We start from the raw sequence: 20,135 nt of genomic DNA, 5'->3' as shown, positions 1-20,135 counted from the left end.
ACACAGCATTTCCCCCTGTTGCTTCCCAATCCTGACCTACTTCTTGAGTCACTTTTATTTCATCCTGCTGAAAAACTGAGTGGGATTCTCATTTGGCTGCAATGATTGAGCATGAGGGATTCAATGCCTGGCCTGTCAGGATCCATTTTCCTCAACTGATCCCAAACTTCTGTCCGAACTAAATTGAATGGGGAACCATCATGCCTAGTCTCAGTGAGGGTAACATTTCTCACTCCAGCTTTCTGAAAAACAGTATCAGTTTCATCTCCTATATGTTTATGTCACCTACTGTCAGGGTGAAGCCTTCCTTTTCAAAAGAACTAATCAATTTCCCTGCTTCCTCTGTAACTGGTGGTGACAATTTTTTAAGATTCTCCTTGTCCATTTGTGGTTCAGAAACATGATGAGGTGCTCCAGGTCCCTTACGTACCAGGGACATCTGATATATGGGAGTAACAGAATACTGGGGGTTGTGCTGACTGCCATATTTTTGTCACACATGCTAACATTTCCACATGTAAGGATAATCCCAGTCTGGATCTCCCTCACCATAAAGAATACAATCCTCAGCATTTGCCATGTCACATGGATCAAAGGACCCTTCTTGAGATCATGGGCTCTTCTGTGGGGCTAAACCTTCAGTCCATCCAACTAAATTATCCACATAAGGGACAACACTTAATCAATTATTTTCTCCTTCAGCAACTATCTCACTATTGGTGAGATCAGTGCTGCGCAAAACGGTTTGAACACTCATCTGCTGCAGTGGTTTATTGTGGCCGGGTGACTCAAGGAGGACACGAAGTCGGTGTGTAAACAGTTCAAGTGAGTGTTTATTTTTGGATGTGTACACAAAACTTAGGCTTAGATTATGGTCCTATTTTGGTAACGGTTGTGGTGCAGGGTTTTCCTTTGCCTGTCTTCTCAACTTCCAGAGCTCCCGGGAGGCACATGTGAGAAAAACACAAGAGAAAGTACCAGTAAGTAGGATATCCTGCATACAGGTTTTATCTTTCCCTTCCTTCTTTTCTTGCCTTTCCTGTTTCTTGTTATTCTGCCTTTTCTCTCGTTATCAGGGTTTTCTCCTTTGTTCTAAACTCTGACTGGGTCAGGTGTCCCTTCGCTCTTCTTCCTCTTGTTTTAGTTTCTCGGTATCCTGTGTCTGGTTTTTCCCTTGTTGTGCTGCTCTTCCCTCTCACTCCTGGCTGTCCTGTACAACTCTGTGTCCCTTTTCTTGGCTTACTTTCTAACTGTCTTTGGTAGCACTCCTCTCTGGCTGTCTTTGCTCTTGGCTTTCACTGCTTGTCTCTCTTGCTGTTTTCTTGTGGTTTATTATTTTCTTGTAATTCTATTACTTTTTCCTCTCCTTTGATTCACACTCCCCACCACCTCATCCCTTGTCATTCGTGCTGAAAACTGGATTTAAAGAAAAAAAATCTCCCCTCTTTTCCTCCCCCCCTTTTCCCTTGCCTTTCTGTGTCCCGGCGCACTCCCTCCCACTCCTCTACTGTTCCCCTCCCCGAACCCAACACACACCTGGAGTGGCCACACTTCACCAGAAGCATGGCTGGATGTCGCGCTGGGCACCTCCCATGCCTCGGTGGACGTTTCGGATTTCCCCTGGCTGTCGTCTGGATGATCCTTGAATCGGCGTGCTCCGCGGGGCGTCCTGATGGTCTTCTTCGGCTCCTCCGGCTGCTCTCCTCCTCGACTCCCGGACCACCCATCCTTTTACGGCGAAAAGGGCGCGCAGCCCTTGCTGCTGCTTCCCGGAACCCGGAAGTCATCTGGGATTGGTCGACAGACCTTCCCCTTCCGGGGTAGTTGTGGCAGAGGCAGGTCTGGCCGCATCCACGGATGTGTCTGGTTTCGGAACCAGCCCGTCACATTTATCTTGTTGTGTCAATCATCCTATTGCTTCACAAGATCCCATCTTGGGATCTGGCTGGCCTTGCATTCCCTGAAACGGCAGCTGCTCAAGCTCAGTCGCTTTGGGTTTCCTAGCTCTAGAGAACATGTCCTGATCTCTTTCTCTAGGCAATCCCATTGCTTCCTTTGTATGGTCAAGATCAATAAGGGGCCTTTCTTGTGTCCTAATATCATAATTAGAGTGTCTAGCCTCTGGAGATCGAAGTTTTTCACCCCTGTTATTTACATGCCTATGTATTGACTCTACTGTATTTGCCATCCTCCCAAAACCTAACTGAATCTGCCCTGAAAAATTATTATAATATCATTCTCTCCTTGTTTCTCTTGCATCCCTTCTGTCCTCACTTCATGATAACCATTCCTGAACACTTTCTGGTGAAACAATTCCCCTTCTCATTCTGCCAGGATGGTAAGTTATCTTCAGTCCTTCTAAAATCCGTATCTCTTTCTTCAGATAATGGCCATCACACAATTTTAATAGCCCTGTCTGCATATGCATTCCGAATAGCATAATCTGCATATCTTCGTTGTGAGGTAGACATCCATTCCCTAACTACCCTTCCTATTACATGTCTCTTCTGTAATTAGTGTGATGTTACTGATGAAAAATATGTGACTGATTGTCACTGTCTCCTGGACCCTGCTCTTGACCTCTACCCCCCTGGGGAGAAGCTGAATCTAAATCCAGTGTAAACGCTTCTAATTGTCCTGAAAATTGACAGTCACTCACCCCTACTTGTTGTCTGGGAGTACTTGTTTATCTTGGCTTTGACATCTGTGGGGCAATATTATGGGATCCCTTTGTGGATTGTGAAGTGGTTTCAACTTCGGGATTCTCAAATCTCACTTCGGCTTCCTGTAGCTGTGTCAGTGGATGAATACCAGGTACCGTAAGGGAAGTACTCATTGAGTCATAGGGAGGTGGGGGAGCGGACAGGGAACTATGGGGCTCAACATTTGAGGAGTCCTTAGACTCCTCACAAAAAACTTGCCATAAGGCTAAGGTGGCTTCTCACTTCTGCAATTTAGCTCCTGTAAAATGTACCTTAAGGTGTGTAACAATGTACTCTAATATTTTATCATCAAATGTCTCTTCCTGTGGCCAGGGATATGTATGAATAGCCTTCAACCACTCCTGACAATATTTCTGTAATTGTTTTCTGGTCACATGGAAAGGTCTTTTGCATGTGCTCTAAGGGAGTCTCCATAATCCCCTGCATTTCTAACAGCTTTTGTATTGAACTAGTATCTGTCTACTCAATTTTTCTCCTTTTACATTTTTAAACTTGTCCTTACAAACAAAATAACCTGTCAGTGTTTCTTTTCAGTCATACGTTAAACATTACACATCATATTAACACAATGCATTATATAACATCACTGTGTGGCCACATTTCTATTTACATGCATACACATGCACTAATCATCAACATTTTAAAAATATGAACACATCAACTACTTCTAAATGTTAATCACAAATGTTTTGACTATAAACTGTAAATACGGTCCACTGCAACTGACCACTTCCCTCCGCGCTTAAGAGAGGACAACTGTCAAACCATACATCTTATAGACCATGGAATGACTTTAGGACATTAGGTCCAAGTCAGTAATTTGAATGTTCAGATTGTATTTGGAGTTAAAGTATAATGACATGGGCCTTTTAGCCATTCCTCTATGTCATAATATTGGAACACATATTGGAACCCCAACTTCAAATTACCTACATTGACCACTTCCAATCTTTATATTAGGATAAATACTCTACTGACTACGCAACGCCTTAACTTAATGTTCTGCAACACATGTACACAATCTTGCATGCCATAACCTTCTAATCTCATATTTACATTACATCAGTATTTAACATTTCCAGAGAGATAAGTCATGCAATGTACACAAAACATGTAACGAAGTCTCCATTGTCCTCACCACAAAGTCGGCAATCGCCGGGTCCTACCTGTCCCCGTGAATAAGCAGAACTTTAGAGAACACAGTGTCTGCTTACCTCATCAAAGATGTGCAATGATCTGTGCGTCAGGGATAAGCAGTATACCTGTGGCAGCAGTCGGTTGAGGGCATAAGGGACTCCTATGCTGGCTCGACATATATTGTGGAGAACCTTAAGATAAAGAAAAAGACAAGACTCCTCTTGGCAACGAAAACACAGTGGCTTACTGTTGTGGCAGGGAGAGTAGCTACCTCCATACAGGTAAACAGCTTGTAACTGGGGCCCAGTTACAGGGTTGCAGCCGGCAGAGCGGTTTGCCGAGGTAAGCCTGGACGTTACCAGGAAGTGCCCCCGTGGCACTTCAAAGAGCAGAGACCCGACTGGGAGCGAACGCTTCCGGGTTTTGGAGGAGGGGCTGGTGCGCAAAGGAAGAGAAACACGAACAGAGGAAGAGGGAAAATGGCAAGGAGGAGAGGAGCGAGAGGATGCCAAAATGGGAGCAGAGGACGTCAGTAGACAGAGGGCGAGGAAGGAAAAGACACAAGACGATAGCAACTGGGGTTGAACTGAGACTCCCAGGGAGGCACAGAAACAGCAGAGAGCAACCAGAAGGAGGAGGAAAACAGAGGACCACGAGGAGGGAACCTATTGCTTAGTGCTGAAGTGGACCGGGAGCCAGCCAGAAAGGAAGAAACCGCAAAAAGACCACGCCACGTTCCTGGAGGAACGTGGCTACACAAGGTACGGACATATTTCACTTTGAGTGTACCTATTAGGGCTAAGGGACATGAGGGGAAGTAAGGGAATCCTAGGAGAGGTATCCTCCTAGACAAAACAGGTCAGATGGGAAAGGAGAATACCACTTTTGTATGTTAAAAACACGCGTTCTTCACTTTGGAGTGACCCCTACCTCACTTCCCTCACTCACTCCCTTCCCTGGTGAAACCCCAACCATACTACCCATTATTACACTTACCTGATACATGGTTCTCCTTCATTCTGTAATACACTGATGAAAAACGTGACCTGGGAAGAGCAAACCTCCTCACCACACCATCTAAAGGCAGAGGATCCAACCTAAAAGGAGAGAAAAGATAAATAACTTTAGTTAGACTACAAGATGATGTCTTTATATATGTTAAAAAAAAAAACAAATAATTACAACCTCCCCATCCTAGACTGTGTTGCCATAAATAGTCATAGTATTAAACTTTTACAGTGGTGTCAGAAGTGGGACTGGAAATAGAATTCTTTCTATACCCACTCCACCATAAATACGGACACTACCCTGGCGTGCATGATACACCAACTAGCTGAGGGTCAGAGACACTTACAGCTAGTCTTTGAGAAACAAGTAAAGAATGCAGAAAACATCCGTGAGCAACTTCAGGCGGCATTAAAAAGTCAGGCCATCATAATGGTGATTAATCAGTTGGTGCACAAGATCGCCACACAAAAAATGGCTGAGACAATTGCTAGAGTCAATGTCCATCCAAACGTGCCCAGTTCAGTCTTGCAGAAATACGTACCCAGAGAGGATTCTGACTCCTTTTTCATTAATTTTGAGAGGGTGGCCCTCTCTGCAACGTGGCCCAAGGAATGTTGGGTGCGATATATTGCCCCCTTACTGATAGGCAAACTACTAAATGCCTATCAGGCTGCCAATCCAGGGGGGACCACCCCATATGATGAAATTTAAAAAAAATACTCAAGAGGTTAAGATTTGACAGTGATTTAGGCTTAAGGTGATTAAAACCTGAGGAGTCTACTAAAGAGGAAATCATTCAGAAAATTTTCCTTGAACAATATTTGGAAGCCTTACCCACTTCCACTAGAAACTGGATAAAACAGCATCCAAATGTATCCAAGTCTGAAGCTATTGAACTGCCAAATGCATATCATAGAACTATAGACTATAAAACGTATCCGTCAAGGAACCTAAGGACGCTTCTTCCTACAGGGAAACTGACCACAGAGAAACCATCATTCAGAGAACCAACCGATACTCCTAGGCTTCCCAAACCTGTAGGGAGGGAGAGTGGTAGTCAACCTCAGTGTTATAATTGCGCAGAATGGGGCCATATTGCCAAATATTGTCCCGACGGGTGAAAAGTCCAGAACCCATGGAAATTGGGTTTTCTAGAGGAAACGTTCTATGTACTAAAGGACTCCAGAAGAAGTATACTCTTGAGATGAGTTAATGGACAACCTATGCAAGTATTAATAAATTTGGGGTATCGCCAGTCAGTAATTCAGGCTGAAAGACTAACAACAGAACAATGGATGTCTAGAACAGCCATAACGTGTGTACACAGGGAAACCCGAACCTAGCCTCTAGCCCAAGTATCCCTTGAATGGATGGGCAATAGAGAAACTCTTCAGGTGGGGGGAATCCCAGGTCTCATGCAGGACCTTATTATAGGAACTGATTACCCTGAGTTTGTAACTCTTTTAGAGAAAACTATTACAGAAGAAAATCCTCACAATGGTTGTTGGAGAGACCTTTTAGAGGGGAGGATATGCGGCCGGGTAAGACCAAGAGGAGGCTAACTCGGACACAAAAGAGAGAAAATAGGAAATACTATAGTAAAAGAGTCTCTGCTCATAACATTTTTTCCCCCTACAGTCTCCTCTAAGAGTGAACCCGCAGGGAGCTTCCGTACCTGTCAGCGAGAGGATCCCACCCTTAAGAATGCATGGGAACAGATGGTTAAAGAAATACCTGACCAGGTAGGAATTTATTTTGTTGAAAAAAAAGGCTTACTGTATAGATATGTCAAAACCCCAGAACACATTAAAACTCAGTTACTTATACCCCTCCCATTCAGACCGCAGGTATTACACTTGGCCCATAGTCAGTGTGGAGGTAGACATTTTGGTAGAGAAAAAACAGAGACTTATCTGTTAACCCGTTTCTATTGGCCAGGGGTCTTCTCTGACATTAGGAAATATTGTGCCTCATGTACCCAACGTCAGCTGACGAATACATCACAACAACCGAAAGCCCCCCTATATCTTTTACCTATTACAGAGGTTCCCTTCACCCGGGTCGGTATGGATTTGGTTGGTCCCCTGATACCATCCTCCAGGGGATATCAATATATTCTGGTGTTGGTGGATTACGCCACCAGATATCCGGAGGCGGTTCCCCTATGGAATATGAATACCAGAACTGTACCACAAACAGTGATTGAGTTATTCTCAAGAGTAGGGTTCCACAAGGAAATCTTGACTGATTAAGGAGCTCCCTTTATGTCAAATCTAATGAAAGAGATATGTGCTTTATTAGGTATTAAACAGATTAGGACATTGGTTTACCATCCTCAAATGGATGGTCTCATAGAAAGGTATAACCGTACCATTAAATCTTTACTAAAGAACACCATTATGGATACTGGTAGAGACTGGGATAAGAAACTTCCTCTCGTACTCTATGCTATCCGGAGCCATGTACAGCCTTCCACAGGGTATTGCCCTTTTGAACTAGTCTTTTGTAGACTTCCCCGGAGTTTACTGGACATGGCTGCAGAGGAGTTGGAGGAGGAAGAGGAAACAGGGAAAGATATTTTAGAATATGCATAAACCCTCAAGGAGACACTGCATACATTGTGGGCCACAGTACTCGAACAGATGGAGAACGCCCAACAAAAACAAAAACAGAATTATGACAGGGATAGTACAATTACGGGAACTACAGATTGGAAGTGAAGTACTCGTTTTACTTCCTTCTTCTGATATGCTGTTAGCCCAATGGCAGGGACCTTTCCGAGTTACTGATAAAGTGACTCCAGTTACCTACAGAATAGCAGTGCCACACGAGAAAAACAAGGGACAGATATATCATATCAACTTGTTGAAAGTGTAGAAAGAACAGAAACTCAGTCTCCTGTTTTTTTTTAACCACCTCACAACCCTTACAGATACAGTTTCCATCACTAGAAAGTAGTAAGGAGGAGCCTTGTCCCATTCTTAATTCTAACCTCTCACAAATACAGCAAGGGCAAGTAATATCCCTTCTATGTCAGTATCAAGATGTATTTTCTCCTAACCCCGAAAACACAAGATTAGTACAACATCACATACATGCAGAACCTCTGAAACACATCGACTCAAACCTTATCGTATTCCTGAAGCAAGACCAAAAGAAGTTAAAAAGATGTTAGAGCATGATATCAAAGAGCCATCTACAACTCCTTGGTGTTCTCACATTGTTTTAGTACCAAAACCTGACAATAGTCTCTGGTTTTGTGTAGATTTCCGCCAATTAAACGCCAAATCAACTTTCAATGCATACCCCATGCCCCGAGTAGATGAAATGATAGAACAACTGGGGGCCGCTAAAGATATGTCTACTTTGGATCTTACCAAGGGTTATTGGCAGATACCCCTTGCACAAGAATACCGATGCAAAACCGCTTTCTCAACACCTTTTGGTTTATATCAGTTTAAAGTAATGCCGTTTGGTCTATATGGAGCTCCAGCCACTTGCCAAAGGCTTATGGATAGGCTTTTGTTACAACACCGTGAACACGCTGCCCCCTACTGTGATATTTAGCCCTTCTTGGAACACCCATTTTAAGCATTTACATCAGGTCTTAAAAACACTGAGGGAAGCCAAACTTACAGCAAATCCCAGTAAATGTAAGCTAGCCCAAGACTCTATCAATATCTAGCGTATGAAGTTGGACAAGGTACTGTCCGTCCACAGATATTGAAAGTACAGGCAGTACTAGAAATACCCTGCCCCAATACAAAGAAACAGGTACGTTCCTTTTTGGGATTAGTTGGATATTATTGGGGGTTTATACTTCATTTTGCTGAGAAAGCCGCCCTATTGACTAATTTACTACGAGGAAACTACCCCAGTCACATTCACAGTCTGACTAATCAACAGATGTCTAGTTTTGATACTCTGAGACAGTGCTTATGTACCCATCCAGTCTTATACTGCCTGGATTTCACTAAGCCTTTCCTGCTTCATACTGATGCATCGATGCACAGGTTAGGTGTTGTATTGTTGCAACCTACTGATCGCAATGACTTCCATTTGGTGGTTTACATAAGTAGAAAATTGTTACCCCGTGAGCAACACTATCCGACTATTGTAAAGGAATGCTTGGCCATTAAATAGGTGGTTGAATCTCTTTAATATTAATTATTGGGTCGTCAGTTTACCATCCTCACTGACTATATCCCCTTGACCTGGCTGGCCTGTCACAAAGACTCTAATCCCAGGATTCTTTGATGGTTCTTAGCTCTTCAACCTTTTTCCTTTCAGGCCTCACAGCACCCTGGGAAGCTCCTGTGCACAGCTGATTTTCTCTCCCGTACCCTTTGGCACCTCCCTGCCCGATCCGCCATCCCGGGTGGGGGAGTTATGTAACAGGGGCCCCGTTACAGGGTTGCAGCCGTGAGAGCGGGTTGCCAAGGCAACCCTGGACGCTGTTACTAGGAAGTGCCCCTGGGGCACTTCAAAGAGAAGAGAGACGACTGGAAGCAAACGCTTCTGGGTTTTGGAGGAGGGGCTGGTACGCGAATGAAGAGAAAAGTGAGCGAAGGAGGAAGGAGAACGGCAAGGAGGAGAGGAGCGAGAGGACACCAGTGGACAGAAAGAGGGCGAGGAAGGAAAAGACACAAGAGGAGAGCAACCAGGGTCGAATGGAGACTCCCAGGGGGGCACAGAAACAGCAGAGAGCGACGAGGAGTAGGAGAAGGAGGAGGAAATCAGAGGACCATGAGGAGGTAACCTATCACTTGGTGTTGGAGTGGATCAGGACCCAGCCAGAAAGGGGGACACCGCAAAAAGACCACGCCATGTTCCTGGAGGAATGTGGCTACACAAGGTACGGACATTTTTCACCTCGAGTGCACCTATTGGGGCTAAGGGACACAAGGGGAAGTAAGGGAATCCTAGAAGGGGTACCTTCCTAGACAAAACAGGTCAGGTGGGAAAGTAGAATACCACTTTTGCATGTAAAAACATGCGTTCTTCACTTTGGAGTGGCCCCTACCTCACTTCCCTCACTCACTCCCCTTCCTGGTGAAACCCCAACCATACTACCCATTATTACACTTACCTGATACATGGGTCTCCTTCATTCCGAGGTATACCGACAAAGAACGTGACCTGACAACAGCAAACCTCCTCACCACACCATCTAAAGGCAGAGGAACCAACCTAAAGGGAGAGAAAAGAGAAAGGACTTTAGTAGAATAACAAGACTATGTCACAAAACGAATAATTAATTACAACCTCCCCATCCTAGACTGTGTTGCCATAAATAGTCATAGTATTAACCTCTTACACAGCTGGTATAAATTTGCTGCGTCCCATACAGCCAGTTTTATAGCAAAGTGAACAATGCCTATTACAAAAGGTCAAACAATAAGTTAATTAGAAGTTACATGTCTGTTGCAAAACGTCACATCACCGATGTCCCTAAACCTTTAACCTATTTCTTACACATTATTTATTGCAGCTCTAACAATGCTTAAAAAACTAACAATTCACTACTCTTGAATGTGTGTGTATTTGGGTGTGTGTTTTATCACTCCACTCCCAAGACCTCTTATCAGATTCTGTGTACCTTAGGCTAATTCAAACTCCTGCTCCTATTCTTCAATTATGTTTTTAACTTACTGAGGCAAAAGAATAAGTGCTATGTGCTAAGACCATAAATTCCTCACAAATACGGATTTCCTTTAACTAGGATCTTGCTGGTCATATGTTCTATTCACAAATAAACTATTCACTTCTATGGTGTCAGCACAGGTTTTAGGCCTACACTGCTTTTTCACCACATATAATTTTATATTGTTTTCTACCGATGTCTGATGTTGAGTCATTTCTTCACATTTCATTCCCTCTCTAACAAGTGTGCGCCTGGCTGTGTTAGTGAATATCTGAGTGTGCCTGGATGTGTTAGTGTACACATGAGTGTGAACCAAGGTGCGCCAGTGTATGTATCAGTCTGTGCCTGGGTATGTTAGTGTATGTATGAGTGTCTGCCGGGGTGTGTTAGCGTATGCACAAGTGTCTGCCTGGGTGTGTCAGTGTACGTATCAGTGTCTGCCTGGGTGTGTCAATGCACACATCAGTGCCTGCCTGGGTGTGTCAGTGTATACATCAGTGTGTACCTAGGTGTGTCAGTGTATGTATCAGTATGTGCTTGGGTGTGTTAGTGTAAGTATCAGTGTGTGCCTGGGTGTTTCAGTGTATGCATCAGTGTGTACATCACTGTGTGCCTGGGTCTGTCAGTGTATGAGTCAGTATGTGCCTGGGTGTGTCATTGTATGAATGACTGTGTGACTGGGTGTGTTAGTGTATGCATCAGTGTTTTACTAGGCATGCCAGTCTATGGACCAGTGTGTGCCTGGGTGTTTTAGTGTTTGCATCAGTGTGAGCCTGGGTGTGTCAGCGTATCCATCAGTGTGTGCCTGGGTGTGTTAGTGTGTTTATTTATTTATTTGAGACGTTTTATATAGCACGAACATGAGTGTTTACATATGCATGATTGTCTGTCTAGGTGTGTCAGTGTATACATCAGTGTGTGACTGAGTGTGTTAGTGCACGCATCAGTGTGTGCCTGGGTGTTTTAGTGTATCCATCAGTGTGTGCCTGGCTGCATTACTGTATATATGAATGCGTGCCTGGGTGTGTTAGCATATGCATGAGTGTCCGCCTTGGTGTGTCAGTGTATGCATCTGTGTGTGCCTGGGTGCGTCAGCATATGCATGACCGTGTGCCAGGGTGTGTCAGTGTATACATCAGTGTGTACCTAGGTGTGTCAGTGTATGCATCAGGGTGTGCCTGTGTGTCTCATTGTATGCATGAGTGTGTGCCTGGGGGGCCTGTGTATGCATGAGTGATTCCCTGGGTATGTCAGTGTATGCATCAGTGTGTGCCTCGGTGTGTCAGCATATGCATGAGTGTCTCCCTAGATATCAGTGTATGCATCAGTATGTGGCTGGGTGTATTAGTATATTATATATATATATATATATATATATATGTGTGTGTGTGTGTGTGTGCCTTGGTGTGTTAGCGTATGCACGAGTGTCTGCCTGGGTGTGTCAGTTTACGCATCAGTGTCTGCCTGGGTGTGTCAGTGCACACATCAGTGTCTGCCTGGGTGTATCAGTGCACACATCAGTGTCTGCCTGAGTGTGTCAGTATATACATCAGTGTGTGCCTGGGAGTGTAGTGTGTTCATAAGTGTGTGCCTGGGTGTGTTAGTATATGTATGATTGTGTGCCTTGGTGTATCTGTGTATGCATTAGTGTCTACCTGGGTGTGTCAGTGTATGCATCAGTGTGTGTCAGTGTATCCATCAGTGTGTGCCTGGGTGTGTTAGTGTATACATGAGTGTGTGCCTGGGAGTGTTAGCATATGCATGAATGTCTGCCTGGGTGTGTCAGTGTATGCACCTTTATGAGGCTGGGTGCATCAGCATTTGCATGAGTGTGCCTGGGTGTGTCAGTGTATGCATCAGTGTGTGCCTGGGTATCTCAATGTATACATTAGTTTGTGCCTGGGGTGCCTGTGTATGCATGAGTGTCTCCCTAGGTATGTCAGTGTATGCATCAGTATGTGCCTGGGTGTGTCAGCGCATGGGTCAGTGTGTGACTGGGTGTGTCAGCATATACATGAGTGTCTACCTGGATGTGTCAGTGTATCCATTAGTATGTACCTGGGTGTGTTAGTATATATATTAGTGTGTGCCTGGGTGTGTTAGCGTATGCACGAGTGTCTGCATAGGTGTGTCAGTGCATGCATCAGTGTCTGCCTGGGTGTGTCGGTGTATACCTCGGTGTGTGCTTGGGTATGTCAGTGTATGCATCAGTGTGTGCCTGGGTGTTTAGTGTATGCACCAGTGTGTGTCTGGGTGTGTTAGTGTATGTATGAGTGTGCATTTGAGTGCGTCAGTGTATGCATCAGTGTCTGCCTGGGTGTGTTATTGGATGCATTACAAATGGTGAAAGATCTGATTAATAAACTGGATTGGTCCAATAAATGGTTCCATTGATCTGTGTAAAAGGGAAGAAAACATAAATATAAGGTAATGTTACATTTGATACATTTGCACAATAAACTTTGTTTCTGCAATGCAAAAGTTAATGTTATTAATAAAGCACTACACATTAGTAACGCTGTAAAACATTTCTACATTTAATTTAAGCATTTCCTTTTTCCCTTTTTACTGTTCTCAGGTTCCATATTTTTACACCATAAATTATGTTATATATAAAGAATCATTGAACAGTTTGAAAAAACAATCATATAAATTGTAGAAAAAACACCAACACTGACAGTATGTCACTGTAAATAAGGGACAGTATGCATTGCTACAGTTATTTAACCCATAGTTTTACCTATACTTAGTCAAGTACTCCAAATATATATATAGGACTCTAGAATATAGACACTCTGATAAAGACAAGACCCTTCGTAGGCCATATGATGTTATAAAAACTGAGAATAGATGACCTACAACTACACTATTTCAGTTTTCCAACTGTAAACCTCCTTGGAACTTGATATGTTATGATGCAATATTTGTTTGATTGTGACGTTGTTCCTTGTTACATTGTGCCATCCAGTTTAATTTTTTTAAGTCAGATTGCAGTATCCAGGTGTAATGTTCACTTCTTTATAAAAGATGATAACCAAACTAGTATTTTTTATGCAGAAATATTGTTTTCTCCTGGTTTATACTTTGCAATGTCCGGTTCCAATTCAGTGACATCTGCTCTGTATGGATTGTGTGGATCTGTAGGATTAACTGCACACAAGCCTATCAAACATCTTATAAAGACACCACCGCTGGTAGACTGTATGATGTCACAGGTAGTCATAATACAAGTGTCACAACTATAATATTTCACTTTTTTAATCCTAATCCTCCTCAGAATTTAGGGTCAAGAAACAGAAGATAAAAACTTGGTAACTTCTAAGGCAGTCTGTGCTTGAACATGAGGTTGCTGTTGTTACATTCTGTCAATCAAGTTGGACTTTTTAAATAGACGGTATAGTGCCCAGATGCAATACTAACTCCTTCATGAAAAATAAAAGCCATTGTGGTTATATGTTTTCCTTGAAATAGATATTTGTCCTGCTTTAAAATGTGTAATTTCTATTTCCAATTTGTTTCATTCTGCTGTACATAACTTTAGCATGAGTTGACAGACCAGCTGATTCACAATTTCTGCAGGTATTTTTCTCTGCAGCCCCTTTAAGCAACCTGTCACCATTAACAGTTTTGCAATCTGTAGGAGGCTGGCCTGGTGCGTGGTGGGTACCTTTCGTACTTACACCTGATAGGGAATCCATCATTAGTGTAGTGTAGTCATTGTCTAGAAGCCAGGCTCTCTAGAGGTAGCTTTGGATGAGCAGCCAATGCTTATCTAAGAGACATGCAAAGCTCATGCGATATCACTGTAGTCACACTTAGTACTTACACACATGAAAGAAAACACTCAGGGGGTCATTACAACATTGGCGGTAAAAGCCGCTTACCGCCGTGCAGAAGACCGCCAACACACCGCTGCAGCAGCGGAATTCTGCCACAGCTATTATGACCCACAGCTCGGAATCCGCCAAAATCCAGACACCCACACAAGTCCACCACACCAAAGGTCAGTGATAAACTGGCGAAAACAAAACCTCCACTGCCAACAGAAACACACCCATACTATCACGACCCACGAATCCACGCAGCGGTCTTTCAACCGCGGTATTCCATTGGCGGTACACACTGCCGCACTCAAAATACACACACATCTCCAAAACACCGCCACATTGGACAATTCGAAATACACACACCACTCCCACACAATCAATACTATATAAAACACACACCCACAAACCCCTACGACCAAAAATTTTGACGAAGGTCAGAGAGACAGCACAGCATGGACAACCCCACCATACAGACACCCCAGGTTCTCGGAGGAGGAGCTCAGGGTCATGGTGGAGGAAATCGTACGGGTAGAGCCACCGCTATTTGGATCACAGGTGCAGCACACCTCCATAGCTAGGAAGATGGAGCTATGGCAAAGAATAGTCGACAGGGTCAACGCAGTGGGACAGCACCCAAGAAATCGGGACGACATCAGGAAGAGTTGGAACGACCTACGGGGGAAGGTGCGTTCCGTGGTCTCCAGGCACAACATCGCGGTACAGCGGACTGGCGGCGGACCCCCACCTCCTCCCCCACAACTAACAACATGGGAGGAGCAGGTCTTGGCTATTATGCATCCTGAGGGCCTCGGAGGAGTCGGTGGAGGAATGGACTCTGGTAAGTCAAATCTTAACTATCAAATCCCCCAACCTACCTGCATGCTATCACAGACCCCCACCCTCACCCCCTCCCCTATCACTCCAACTCCTCACATATGTACTACTAACACAAACCACCCATCCCAACCCCAAGCCCTGCATGACACAACAAAGCATGGACACCCCTCACTAAAGCATGCCCACTGCACATACCCATAACACCCCCCTCAACCATCATCACACAAACCCCCACACAGAAATGCTAGCACTGGGGTACACGCTCACCCACCCATTGCACACCATGACACATACAGATGCAATAATCATGCTTTTCCACCCCTGCAGGACCACTACCCAACGTCACCAGACAGGAGGGTCCAGACATCTCTATCCCACCCACAGAAGAGGCCCACAGTGATGACAGCAGCTCTGTCCAACTGGATCCAGATGACCAGCCCGGACCATCGTGGGCCTCGGGACAGTCGGTTCCCCACACCCAGTCACAGGCCACCACAGACCTTCCACCCTCTGGTAACACCAGCACAGCACCCACCCAGCGGGCCCATACCTCCGTACCCAGGACACGCCAATCGGCTGTGTGTCCACCACTACAGGGAACCCAGGATAACCCACCACCCCAACAACAACAGGGACCTGGGGGCAGTGGTAGTGGGCACACGGTCCAGGGGACGGAGGCACAGGAACACAGGGGAACTGGGTGGGCTGCTGTGCAACAGGGGGCGGACAGGCCTAGGGAACCCACTCTCCACGAGGCCCTCTCCTCCATCATGGGAGCCTACCACCACTCCCAGGACACAATGGCAACGGTCCTGGCCAAGTTTCAGGAGACCCAGCGCCTGCAGGAGGAACAGTATTTGGGCTTCAGGGAGGAACTCAGAACCATCAGCACCGCCCTGGGCACCATCGTAGGGGTGCTGAAGGAGATACTTAACACCAGGAGGGACACCGTGGCACTCCAAGGGGCCCCTGAAACTAGCATGGACGAAGAACTGCCCGCCACCTCCGCCGGCACTAGTGGACAGGAGGCACCGCCACAGGACCACCACACCAGCACCTCACCCCCTGCAGACGGAGAACCACCCCGCAAGCGGTCCCTGAGATCCAGGAACAGGACAGAGCATGATGCCAAGACCCCCGCCAAGAAGTGAGACCACCCTGATTGTCATCCCACTCTCCCACTTTGTAACCCTGTCCATATTGGAACTGCCCCAGCTCCACTTCCTATGCCCATATGGGCAGTGCACCTGTGAGACTAATAGACTAGACTCTGCCATGGATATTCCTCCACCATCACCCCTCACCATTTTACCACCCCCCTCCAATATTTAGCACTTCAATAAACACCCTTGAAGCACAAAACAATCTGGAGTCAGTCTGTGATTTTTAAAATGTGTATTAGCAATGACAGTTACAAAATCCATTCTCAAATGTAATGTCAACATACCTATGTCACACATCTCAAGTCCATGAGGAATGTAAGCAGATGACACACGTTGGTAACCACACCTGTGAAACCGTAATGGAAATGTACAACTCAGTTACCATATACTGGTTGAAATCGACAGACAGGATAGAGGTAGAAGTGTGAAAGTACTTGTAGTAGGCAGGAATGTGTTCTCACCTGTGTGTCACTGGAAATATTGCTGAATAACTGAGTCCCTGTTGTCAATGTCTTCTTCCTCTGCTTCCTCCTCATCACTGTCCACAGGCTCCACAGCTGCCACAACACCGTCATCTGGACCATGCTCCTGCAGAAAAGGCACCTGTCGTCGCATAGCCAGATTGTGAAGCATACAGCAGGCCACGATGATCTGGCACACCTTCCTTGGTGAGTAGAATAGGGAACCACCTGTCATATGGAGGCACCTGAACCTGGCCTTCAGAAGGTGCGTTCGATCACCCTCCTAGTCCGCTCATGGGCCTCATTGTAGCGTTCCTCTGCCCTGGTCCTGGGATTCCTCACTGGGGTCAGTAGCCATGACAGGTTGGGGTAACCAGAGCCCCCTAATAGCCACACAAGGTGCCTCTGGAGTTGACCCATCACATAAGGGATGCTGCTATTCCGCAGGATGTAGGCGTCGTGCACAGAGCCAGGGAACATAGCATTTACCTGGGAGATGTACTGGTCTGCCAAACATACCATCTGTACATTCATCGAATGATAACTCTTCCGGTTCCTGTGCACCTGTTCACTCCTGTGGGGGGGGGACCAGAGCTACATGGGTCCCATCAATGGCACCTATGATGTTAGGGATATGTCCAAGGGCATAGAAGTCACCTTTAACTGTAGCCAAATCCTCCACCTGAGGGAAAACGATATAGCTCCGCATGTGTTTCAGCAGGGCAGACAACACTCTGGACAACACGTTGGAAAACATAGGCTGGGACATCCCTGATGCCATGGCCACTGTTGTTTGAAATGACCCACTTGTAAGGAAATGGAGCACTGATAGCACCTGCACTTGAGGGAGGATCCCTGTGGGATGGCGGATTGCTGACATCAGGTCAGGCTCCAACTGGGTACACAGTTCCTGGATTGTGGCACGGTCAAACCTGTAGGTGATGATTAAATGTCGCTCCTCCATTGTCAACACGTCCACCAGCAGTCAGTACACCGGAGGATTCCACCATCTCCTCACATGCCCCAGCGGACGGTGCCTAGGAAGGACAACAGCGACCACAGAGTCAAACAACTCAGAGGTATGTACCCACAGTTTACACAGAACACGAAACATAATCCAAAAAGTTGCCTGTATGTGTGTTGAGTCTAGGCCTAGGTATGTGTGACGCAGTTGAAAATGAAGCCATGTGGGCCCCTGAAATGGCGGCTGCCTGACCTCTAAACTGGGACAATGGGATGTGAGGTAACTGCGCTGGTGTTGTACACCGTCGCGGTAGGCGTCCGAAGACCGCGGCGCAATGCTGCATTGGTTAACATTGGACCCTATGGGTCCCAGGAGCCAATGACGTTGTACGGCGGCGGTGATGATACGCACCGCTGCGGACGTCACCGCTGCGGACGTCACCGCCGCGGACGTGACAGCCATTTTCTACCTGTTCAATCACTCGATACCTGATCTTCGACAGGAGAGAACCTACACTGCAAGTGCTGCTGTGACCTCGGTCTGGAAGAGACAATGGCTCGTGCGTCTGGGGAAAGGGCCCCTGCCTTCACTGCACAGGAGTTGGAGAAGCTTGTGGATGGGGTCCTCCCTCAGTACACGCTACTCTACGGTCCTCCAGACCAACAGGTAAGTACATAGGGAGCACGTTGTATGGGCTATACCTGAGTGGAGAGGGCTGGTTGTAAGAAGGAAGGGGCCACAGTTCTGCGTGCGTGAAGGACTGTGAATGCATGTGCCACATGGCAAGGCTAGGGATATGGGCCACTCACTTCGAAGGTGCAGTTGCTAATGACTTCTCTTCTTCCCCTGTACATTTCATGTAGGTCAGCGCCCACCAGAAGAAGGATATTTGGCGTGCCATCGCCAAGGACGTCCGGACCCTGGGGGTCCACCACAGACGGAGCACCCACTGCCGGAAAAGATGGGAGGACATTCGCCGCTGGAGCAAGAAGACGGCGTAGGCTAAGCTGGAGATGGCCTCCCAACGTGGGAGAGGTGCCCGTCGCACCATGACCCCCCCTGATGTTCTGGATCCTGGCGGTGGCCTACCCTGAGTTGGATGGGCGCTTGAGGGCATCACAGCAGACACAAGGGGGTGAGTACAACATCATTCTGCGGACTTTGCGCGCAGTGAAGGTGTCTGGGTGGGGGAGGAGGGCTGTGGGTTCCCCTAGGCCAGAGCGAGTTCCGTAGGCTAGGCCCCTCCGTAATGCAGGCCATGTGGCACTCCACCCCACCCCACCTCTGTAGAGTGCCAAGTACATGAATACATGCCCCTGTGTCATCTATGTGTGCAGATGTCGACCATAGCCATGTAGGCCATATCTCAGGAACTGCATCTGTAGAGCCCAACAGCGCGGCGTAGTGCAGGGGGCTGCTGTGTCTGTATTGTCCGCCAACTGTAGCGGTAAGCCATGCACTCAACCTGTCTTTCTTCTGTCGTCCCCCCCTTTTTGTGGGCTCCCTGTTCTTGTGTGCATCAGCATCATCAGGCGGAGCACGAGGGAGCTGCATATCACATGGCCATGGAGGGCCACACCACGAACTCTGAATACACCAGTGGGACGGAGGGCGAGGGGAGCTTCACGGTGGTCACAGGATCTGCTACCAGCGACACGGACTCGTCCTCCGATGGGAGCTCCATTGTGGTGGCGGCAAAATCTGTGCCCCCCACTTCTACAGGTACAGCCGCCACCCCCCCCTACCAGCACCGCCCTCCCAGCAGCCCCTCAGCCTTCGCCCCGTGCCCGCTCACCCAGGAGGGTGGGCATCACCTTCGCCCCAGCCACCTCATCCCCTGTCACCTCTGCTGCCCTCAGTGAGGAGGCCATTGACCTCCTCAGGTCCCTCACTGTTGGGCAGTCTACCATTTTGAATGTCATCCAGGGTGTAGAAAGGGAATTGCAACACACAAATGCATTCCTGGAGGGCATTCATTCTGGTGAGGCTGCCCTTCATCGAACCCTGCAAACTCTGGCCTCAGCACTGATGGCAGCCATTGTCCCTGTCTCTAGCCTCCCCCTCCAACTTCATCCACCCAGACCCAATCCCCTGTACCCCAGCCTATCCCAAGCACACCATCAGACCAGCCTGCACACACCTCACCACACAAGGGAAGCTCAAGCAAACATAAGCACCACACATCCCACAGGCACTCGCGCAAGCATCACACACATACAGGCACAGCAACATCCACTGCCTCCATTGTGTCCCCCTCCTCCTTGTCTCCCTCCTCCCTCCCAGTCTCGTCTAGACTCTCACCTGCATGCACTACCACTACAGCCACTGGGTCCCGCACCAGCACACCCACCACCACACCCCGCTCACCTGC

At 46.9% G+C, this 20,135-nt stretch overlaps 1 long non-coding RNA gene across 1 annotated transcript in view; it reads right to left on the bottom strand.

Annotated features, from left to right (window-relative positions):
• Positions 1-813: 813 nt before the first annotated feature.
• The window catches only part of LOC138296103 (uncharacterized), a 178,330-nt gene continuing 159,008 nt past the window's right edge, over positions 814-20,135 (bottom strand). The window contains exons 3-5 of the long non-coding RNA XR_011203759.1: positions 9,958-10,058; positions 4,857-4,957; positions 814-4,051 (exon numbers count right to left, since the gene is read on the bottom strand). This is a non-coding gene — a long non-coding RNA (uncharacterized lncRNA). The remainder of the gene's footprint in view (positions 4,052-4,856; positions 4,958-9,957; positions 10,059-20,135) is intronic.

Source organism: Pleurodeles waltl, chromosome 5 (genome assembly GCF_031143425.1).
Source record: "Pleurodeles waltl isolate 20211129_DDA chromosome 5, aPleWal1.hap1.20221129, whole genome shotgun sequence".
Classification (NCBI taxonomy): domain Eukaryota; kingdom Metazoa; phylum Chordata; class Amphibia; order Caudata; family Salamandridae; genus Pleurodeles; species Pleurodeles waltl.
This window is presented reverse-complemented; position numbering and strand designations above follow the sequence as displayed.